Raw genomic sequence first — 8,698 nt, 5'->3', positions numbered from 1 at the left:
AAAACCCAAAAACCTAGAAATAAATGTATTTGAAGTTGAAGCCGCGTTCGGCATTTATTTCAAGCCGTACGTTTGTCAGTGCGCTTCGTGTCAGTCGCAGTAGGTGTTTTGCTGTTTATATCGTATAACAACATGTCCGGAAGAGGAAAAGGAGGTAAAGTGAAGGGAAAGGCGAAGTCTCGTTCCAGTCGTGCCGGACTTCAGTTTCCCGTCGGCAGAATTCATCGTCTTCTGCGTAAAGGAAACTACGCCGAAAGAGTGGGTGCAGGTGCTCCCGTTTATTTGGCGGCCGTAATGGAATATCTAGCCGCCGAAGTTCTCGAATTGGCAGGAAACGCCGCCAGAGATAACAAGAAAACCCGTATCATTCCGAGACATCTTCAATTGGCTATAAGGAACGACGAGGAGTTAAACAAGCTCCTTTCCGGCGTTACCATCGCCCAAGGCGGTGTCTTGCCCAACATCCAGGCGGTGTTGTTGCCCAAGAAGACCGAAAAGAAGCCTTAAATTTAATTCTTCGCCGCCGTCATCTCGAACGAAAAACAAAAACTTTTATAAAAACCATCTTCACATCGGCCCTTCTCAGGGCCAAAAATTCAACTCGAACGAATTGATTTTTTCGCCAAAATACAACAACCTATGAGAATCATGTTAAAAAGTCTTTTAGATATTTTAAAGTTAAACCGATCAATTAATTCATTATACGAGCGTAGACTGAACGGAAGATTTTCGATTACATTCAACCAAGAAAGATGATTTTTACGACTTTTCATCGTAATTTTTAGAAAAATTCAATGCCCGACTAAAGCACGAACTCGACAACTCTATCTATAATAATTTATTGATTATCTAATTCAAGAAACATTCCGATTCGTCGTAAATTTCTTCACATTTCGCACATTAATCTGTTAAGAACATACACACACACACCGGTCGCCTATACGTGCTCTCCGTCTCGATAATTTCTTGCAGCAGCAGTCGTCAGCGGTGAGCCGTAATACTACAATCAATCGTTTTATTTGCTATGAGATTTTGTTTCAAGTCACGTCTGAGGAGAGTAACTCTACCCCATATTGGACATAACCTCAAATATACTCTTCGTGGCAAAAACGTTCTTTTAACGATGGTCATTCTAACCTAAAACTGCTGTCAAAATTGTCAAAGTCGCCGCCTGGATCACAAATTAAAATGATCACTCACTCCGTACGATTTTCATTTCGATTTGAAGACAAACACACAATTGAGCAACATATTTAATTCGTTTGATTTATTTTGTGGTTCTGAAAAGAACCGTTTTTTTTTTGTTTGTTTGTTTGCTTGCCTGCGGGGGGTTTGTTGTTATTCCTCTGAGGATGCGGATACACGTCATAAAATGATAAAATTAACCGCCGAAACCGTAAAGGGTACGACCTTGACGTTTCAGGGCGTAGACGACGTCCATGGCGGTGACGGTCTTACGTTTTGCGTGTTCGGTGTAAGTTACGGCGTCACGGATGACGTTCTCGAGGAAGACCTTCAACACACCTCTGGTTTCTTCGTAGATGAGACCGGAAATACGTTTCACACCACCACGACGAGCCAATCTTCTGATCGCCGGTTTCGTTATACCTTGGATGTTATCGCGTAGAACTTTGCGATGACGTTTGGCGCCACCTTTTCCCAATCCTTTGCCACCTTTACCACGACCGGTCATCTTGATAAAATTAGGAAATTCTTCGTACAAAACGACGTAGCTTCGACCAAGTTCGTTATGGAACTAACGTCAAAATTTCATTCCGCGGGACTATTTATAAGTTACGGCAGCTCCACCTCGCGTTAAAAACGAATCCACCAATGGCGTCGCCGTATGACTCATCGAGTTTATAAAACGGCCGTTGGCGCGACGAAAATTTTCAGTTGACTTTCGAACGTTCGTACGTACGGTCGGTCGTTCGGTCGAAGCAAGCAAGCAAGCCACTACCTACGTTAATTCTTTTCATTTGATTCATCCGATATCCGAGATGGCGAGAACTAAACAGACGGCTCGTAAATCTACCGGTGGCAAGGCACCTAGAAAACAGTTGGCCACGAAGGCGGCCAGAAAAAGCGCTCCCGCCACCGGAGGTGTCAAGAAACCTCACCGTTACAGGCCCGGTACGGTCGCCCTTCGTGAGATTCGTCGTTATCAAAAGAGCACTGAACTTTTGATCCGCAAGCTGCCTTTCCAACGTCTCGTCCGAGAGATCGCCCAAGATTTCAAGACCGATCTCCGTTTCCAAAGTTCGGCCGTGATGGCACTTCAAGAAGCCAGCGAGGCTTATCTCGTCGGCCTCTTCGAAGACACCAACTTGTGCGCCATCCACGCCAAACGTGTCACCATCATGCCGAAAGACATCCAATTGGCGAGACGCATTCGTGGCGAGAGGGCTTAAATTTCCTCCATCCATCCATCCATCCATCCGATCCGACCATCTAGAATTAACAAATTCTTCATCTTCGAAGGTGTTAAAAGAAGAAAAAAAAAATCGGTTCTTTTCAGAACCACAATTATTTTCCAACGAATTGAAAATTTATCGTTCGCGCATGCAACTTTTTGAGATTGAAAAAAAAAAAAAAAAAGTTAGGTTATGTGATTTATTCACAAAATTCGTACTTACATAAAACGATAAACTTTTGCTTTTTTCTTTCACATTAAATTTTCTTTTAACTGAGACTATTTGAAACATTATTATATAATAAAGTTTATCATTCTTTGTAATAACACTGTTTCGACAGTCAAATGAATAGACAAGAAAATCAAATGAAAGTATGTATCTCCTCAACAGAATGTGCATTGTCCAAGCGAATCTTTCGTTCGTTTCTTGAAAATAATTGTGGCCCTGAAAAGGGCCATTTATTTGTATCGATGGTGCCCCTACGTCGATATATACGATCGGAGCACGTTCCCGAAACCACCAGGACGTCGTCGTCGTTGAAAAAATTAAATCATCGTCGTCGACTTTTCACTTCTTTCTCTTGGGTGAAGCGGTTTTTTTCGCTTTGACGGTGACGGCTTTGGCCGTTTTCGGTTTCGGCGCTTTCGGTTTCTTGGTTGGACCGGCCTTGTTGGATTTCTTCGCTTTCGATGGCGTCTTGGGTTTGACGGGCGATCTGGAGGCGGCGCTGGCTTTCTTTTCGGGAGCGGACGCAGCCTTTCTAGCCTTCGATACGGCGACGCTCTTCTTTTCGGCGGCAGTTTTCTTAGACTTGGCCGAAGCGGCGGGGGCGGCCTTCTTACCGGCTTTTGAGGCGGATCCTTTTTCGGCGGACGTCGGCGCTGACGCGACGGAACGTTTAGCAACGCCCGTCTTCTTGGATTTCGCCGATGACGACGCGGTCGCAGCGGCAGATCTCTTTTTCGTGGCGGACGGAGCCTTAGCTGCACCGGTGACGGCAGAAGCCAACTTGAACGAACCGGAAGCTCCTTTTCCTTTGGTTTGGACCAACGAACCGGATGCGACGGCGCCCTTAAGGTACTTCTTGATGAAAGGCGCAAATTTTTCCGCGTCGACTTTGTAGTTGGCCGCGACATATTTCTTGATCGCCTGCAACGAAGAACCGCCGCGTTCCTTCAAGCCTTTGATGGCGTTGGTGACCATCTCCGAAGTGGGCGGATGAGAAGGTTTGCTTCTCGGATTTTTGGGCTTCTTCTCCTTCTTCACCGGTGAGGAGCCGGAAGTGGCACCGGCGACCGTCGAAGCTGCTTGATTTTCTACGTCGGCCATATTTTCGTCTATCGCGCGCGCGTTTTTTTCTTTTTATTATAGGTAGGCTTATTCTTCGGTGAAAGAACGAATGAACTTTACAGAACGAATTGGGCGCCAAAGTCAAAGTGTTGGCGCGTTCGAAAACGCGCGGACCGCGGACTAAACGAGAGCCTTCTCGTCGAGTTAGAAAATTCAGTGGGCCTCGAATACAGCTTTCGCGTGATGGCATCGTTCTCTTTACGCGAAGATCACCGCCTCCGGGTGCGGGAACATGAGCGATTCGGTCGGCGATGGCCTCCTGAATAACCTCAAGTTTTCCCGGACGACCAGCCGACCTCCAAAAGCGAACAAGGACCGATCGAACGTCGACTCGAACAAAGACCCTCCGAAACAAGGAGATGACATCCAAGTTCGACGCCGACGTTACGCGTTTTCCACGAATAACAGGAAAGTTCCGCTTTCGACCAGACAAACTTGGAAGCATCCTCTACAAGTTTCACGAACGAATCGGTCGAAAAGTACGTGCGATCTTTTCGAAAATCGCCTCGCAAAGAGACGCAGCACGGATCGGAGCGACGACCGACGAACCTGCAGAGTGTAGGAAAAAAATTCACAAACGGTCGAAGATGACGTCCGAGAAGGTCGAATTTTTTCAAGAACGAAGATAAAACCTTCGCCTTTCGTAGGAGTTGATTTTTGAAAACGATCTTGACGAACAGGTCGGAAAAAAAACGATGTCAATTTCGGACTCGACCATGAGAAACGAATTTGTACGACGAACGGACTTTTCGAACGACTTTTTTCGCAAAATCGACATTTTTTCCTCAAAAATTACCTCACACGACGAAATCCCATCATCGAAACATCACCGAAAACAGTTTTGACGGCGAAATTCTCGTCAATTTTACGAAAATAAAGGGAAAATCAGACGGACCACCGTCGAACATCCAGCGACGGGAACGGACGAGTTTTTTAATTTTTCTTGCCAATTCATTGCGAAAGAAGCAATTTTTCTCGACGAAACCATTTTATAATCATAAAAAAAACTCCCCAAACACCACAAACCAACAAAAATACGGAAATCTTGCATTGTTTGCATTTTTCAGACACTCTAAATAAAACTACGTCGATGTCGGCGGATTTTCAGTCGGTCGTCGGTCGACAGAAATCCAACGAAATTTTCATTTGTTCTTCTCAAAAACGAAAAACAAACAAATCAACAAAACATTCCCTACTATTAGTCGACATTTCGAGCAGAAACTACGAACGTCGAAAGATTTAAAAAATGAAATATGTAGGTGTGCGTGCGTGCGTACTTACTTGAAACTTTTTTCTTGTTTCATCGTCGCACTGGAACAAATTAAATTTTAATGCAATGTAAACGCGACCACACTTTCGACGAAAACATCTCTATGAATCGAACGACGTCGGAAAAAGAATAAATCGAGAAGAGAACAAATCATGAAACAACACACACCCACCCCGCCCGGCCCGGCCAGAGTGGTGGGAATTTCGATGAATGAACAGACAAAGAAACCAACTCTGTTATCAGTTCTAAGAAAGAAAGCAGGTAGCGGCGGCGGCGAACCTTCGACCGTACTACGGTCAGTTCATGAATTAACCCCGTCCGTTCGGAGTTTATTCATCTCCGGTCCGTGTCGGCGTTTACTTCAAGTGGGTGCTATTTCCATCTAAGCAAGCAAGTGAGTAAGTAAGTTCTCAAATTTTAAATTACGTTAATCGCAAGTGACTCGTTGAGATCGTCAAACGAACAATTTAATTTAACGCCTCATACGAGTTTTTTTTTTTCGTCATTTTGTCGCAAAAAAAAAACTAAAAAACGACTCGCAAAAAAAAATTTTTTTTTTTTCTTCTTTTAAATCTTGTACATTTTCTGACATGTGTACCATCGAAAAATGTCACATCCAAACGATCGAACAATCACAAAAAATCGTCAACGTACCATCTTGGAAAATTTTACCAGGCAACGACCATACCACGTTGAAAACTACCGGTTCTCGTCCGATCACCGAAGTCAAGCAACGTCGGGCGCGGTCAGTACTTGGATGGGTGACCGCTTGGGAACACCGCGTGCCGTTGTCTCTACTCTTTTCTTTTTTTATTAACATTTCTGATGTCAAACTTTTTTTAAATATATTTTTCACTATTTATATTTTCTCTCAGGAACTTATATAGTATGAAGACGAAAATTTTTAATTCGTTCGAGTTGAATTTGTGGTTCTGAAAAGAACCGATTTTTTTTCTTTTTTTTCCAACCAACTTCCAAGCTGCTCGAGGAGGATTTATTTTGAACTGGTGTATTTGGTGACGGCCTTGGTTCCTTCAGAAACGGCGTGCTTCGCCAATTCACCGGGCAAAAGAAGACGCACCGCCGTCTGGATCTCCCTGCTGGTTATGGTCGAACGTTTGTTGTAATGAGCGAGGCGACTGGCTTCAGCAGCTATACGTTCGAAGATGTCGTTCACGAAACTGTTCATGATAGACATAGCCTTGCTGGAGATACCGGTATCGGGATGGACCTGCTTCAACACCTTGTAAATGTAGATGGCGTAACTCTCCTTCCTCCTGCGCTTCTTTTTCTTGTCGCTCTTCGAGATGTTCTTTTGAGCTTTTCCGGCCTTCTTGGCCGCCTTACCGCTGGTCTTGGGTGGCATTCTCTTCTAGTCGTCGAGTTAAAAAAACGTTTAAAAACAGAAAACGAGACAGACACGACGTGCACGTTACGACGAGTATACTCGATCTAAAACGCCGCACACCTAAAATCCCTCTATTTATAACGAGCGAGCGACAAACAGGCGCTCCGCCTTAGTTCGTCGTTCGACCATTGCCCTAACGAGATGGCGCTGTACCGACCATATAAATTTCTAGCCTTCGCCGCGTTCGGCATTTATTTCAAGCCGTACGTTTGTCAGTGCGCTTCGTGTCAGTCGCAGTAGGTGTTTTGCTGTTTATATCGTATAACAACATGTCCGGAAGAGGAAAAGGAGGTAAAGTGAAGGGAAAGGCGAAGTCTCGTTCCAGTCGTGCCGGACTTCAGTTTCCCGTCGGCAGAATTCATCGTCTTCTGCGTAAAGGAAACTACGCCGAAAGAGTGGGTGCAGGTGCTCCCGTTTATTTGGCGGCCGTAATGGAATATCTAGCCGCCGAAGTTCTCGAATTGGCAGGAAACGCCGCCAGAGATAACAAGAAAACCCGTATCATTCCGAGACATCTTCAATTGGCTATAAGGAACGACGAGGAGTTAAACAAGCTCCTTTCCGGCGTTACCATCGCCCAAGGCGGTGTCTTGCCCAACATCCAGGCGGTGTTGTTGCCCAAGAAGACCGAAAAGAAGCCTTAAATTTAATTCTTCGCCGCCGTCATCTCGAACGAAAAACAAAAACTTTTATAAAAACCATCTTCACATCGGCCCTTCTCAGGGCCAAAAATTCAACTCGAACGAATTGATTTTTTCGCCAAAATACAACAACCTATGAGAATCATGTTAAAAAGTCTTTTAGATATTTTAAAGTTAAACCGATCAATTAATTCATTATACGAGCGTAGACTGAACGGAAGATTTTCGATTACATTCAACCAAGAAAGATGATTTTTACGACTTTTCATCGTAATTTTTAGAAAAATTCAATGCCCGACTAAAGCACGAACTCGACAACTCTATCTATAATAATTTATTGATTATCTAATTCAAGAAACATTCCGATTCGTCGTAAATTTCTTCACATTTCGCACATTAATCTGTTAAGAACATACACACACACACCGGTCGCCTATACGTGCTCTCCGTCTCGATAATTTCTTGCAGCAGCAGTCGTCAGCGGTGAGCCGTAATACTACAATCAATCGTTTTATTTGCTATGAGATTTTGTTTCAAGTCACGTCTGAGGAGAGTAACTCTACCCCATATTGGACATAACCTCAAATATACTCTTCGTGGCAAAAACGTTCTTTTAACGATGGTCATTCTAACCTAAAACTGCTGTCAAAATTGTCAAAGTCGCCGCCTGGATCACAAATTAAAATGATCACTCACTCCGTACGATTTTCATTTCGATTTGAAGACAAACACACAATTGAGCAACATATTTAATTCGTTTGATTTATTTTGTGGTTCTGAAAAGAACCGTTTTTTTTTGTTTGTTTGTTTGCTTGCCTGCGGGGGGTTTGTTGTTATTCCTCTGAGGATGCGGATACACGTCATAAAATGATAAAATTAACCGCCGAAACCGTAAAGGGTACGACCTTGACGTTTCAGGGCGTAGACGACGTCCATGGCGGTGACGGTCTTACGTTTTGCGTGTTCGGTGTAAGTTACGGCGTCACGGATGACGTTCTCGAGGAAGACCTTCAACACACCTCTGGTTTCTTCGTAGATGAGACCGGAAATACGTTTCACACCACCACGACGAGCCAATCTTCTGATCGCCGGTTTCGTTATACCTTGGATGTTATCGCGTAGAACTTTGCGATGACGTTTGGCGCCACCTTTTCCCAATCCTTTGCCACCTTTACCACGACCGGTCATCTTGATAAAATTAGGAAATTCTTCGTACAAAACGACGTAGCTTCGACCAAGTTCGTTATGGAACTAACGTCAAAATTTCATTCCGCGGGACTATTTATAAGTTACGGCAGCTCCACCTCGCGTTAAAAACGAATCCACCAATGGCGTCGCCGTATGACTCATCGAGTTTATAAAACGGCCGTTGGCGCGACGAAAATTTTCAGTTGACTTTCGAACGTTCGTACGTACGGTCGGTCGTTCGGTCGAAGCAAGCAAGCAAGCCACTACCTACGTTAATTCTTTTCATTTGATTCATCCGATATCCGAGATGGCGAGAACTAAACAGACGGCTCGTAAATCTACCGGTGGCAAGGCACCTAGAAAACAGTTGGCCACGAAGGCGGCCAGAAAAAGCGCTCCCGCCACCGGAGGTGTCAAGAAACCTCAC

The 8,698-nt window shown here is 44.4% G+C and overlaps 1 non-coding gene across 1 annotated transcript; it reads left to right on the top strand.

The window, feature by feature from the left end:
- The first annotated feature begins 5,708 nt into the window (after positions 1–5,708).
- On the top strand, positions 5,709–5,828 carry LOC148165695 (5S ribosomal RNA). Its single transcript, XR_015771245.1, has one exon. It is a non-coding gene; the product is annotated as a 5S ribosomal RNA (ribosomal RNA).
- The last annotated feature ends 2,870 nt before the right edge of the window (positions 5,829–8,698 follow it).

Source organism: Gnatocerus cornutus, unplaced genomic scaffold, assembly GCF_029298725.1.
Source record: "Gnatocerus cornutus isolate USDA-ARS CGAHR unplaced genomic scaffold, icGnaCorn1.1 ctg00000243.1, whole genome shotgun sequence".
Taxonomy (NCBI): Eukaryota; Metazoa; Arthropoda; class Insecta; order Coleoptera; family Tenebrionidae; genus Gnatocerus; species Gnatocerus cornutus.
This window is presented reverse-complemented; position numbering and strand designations above follow the sequence as displayed.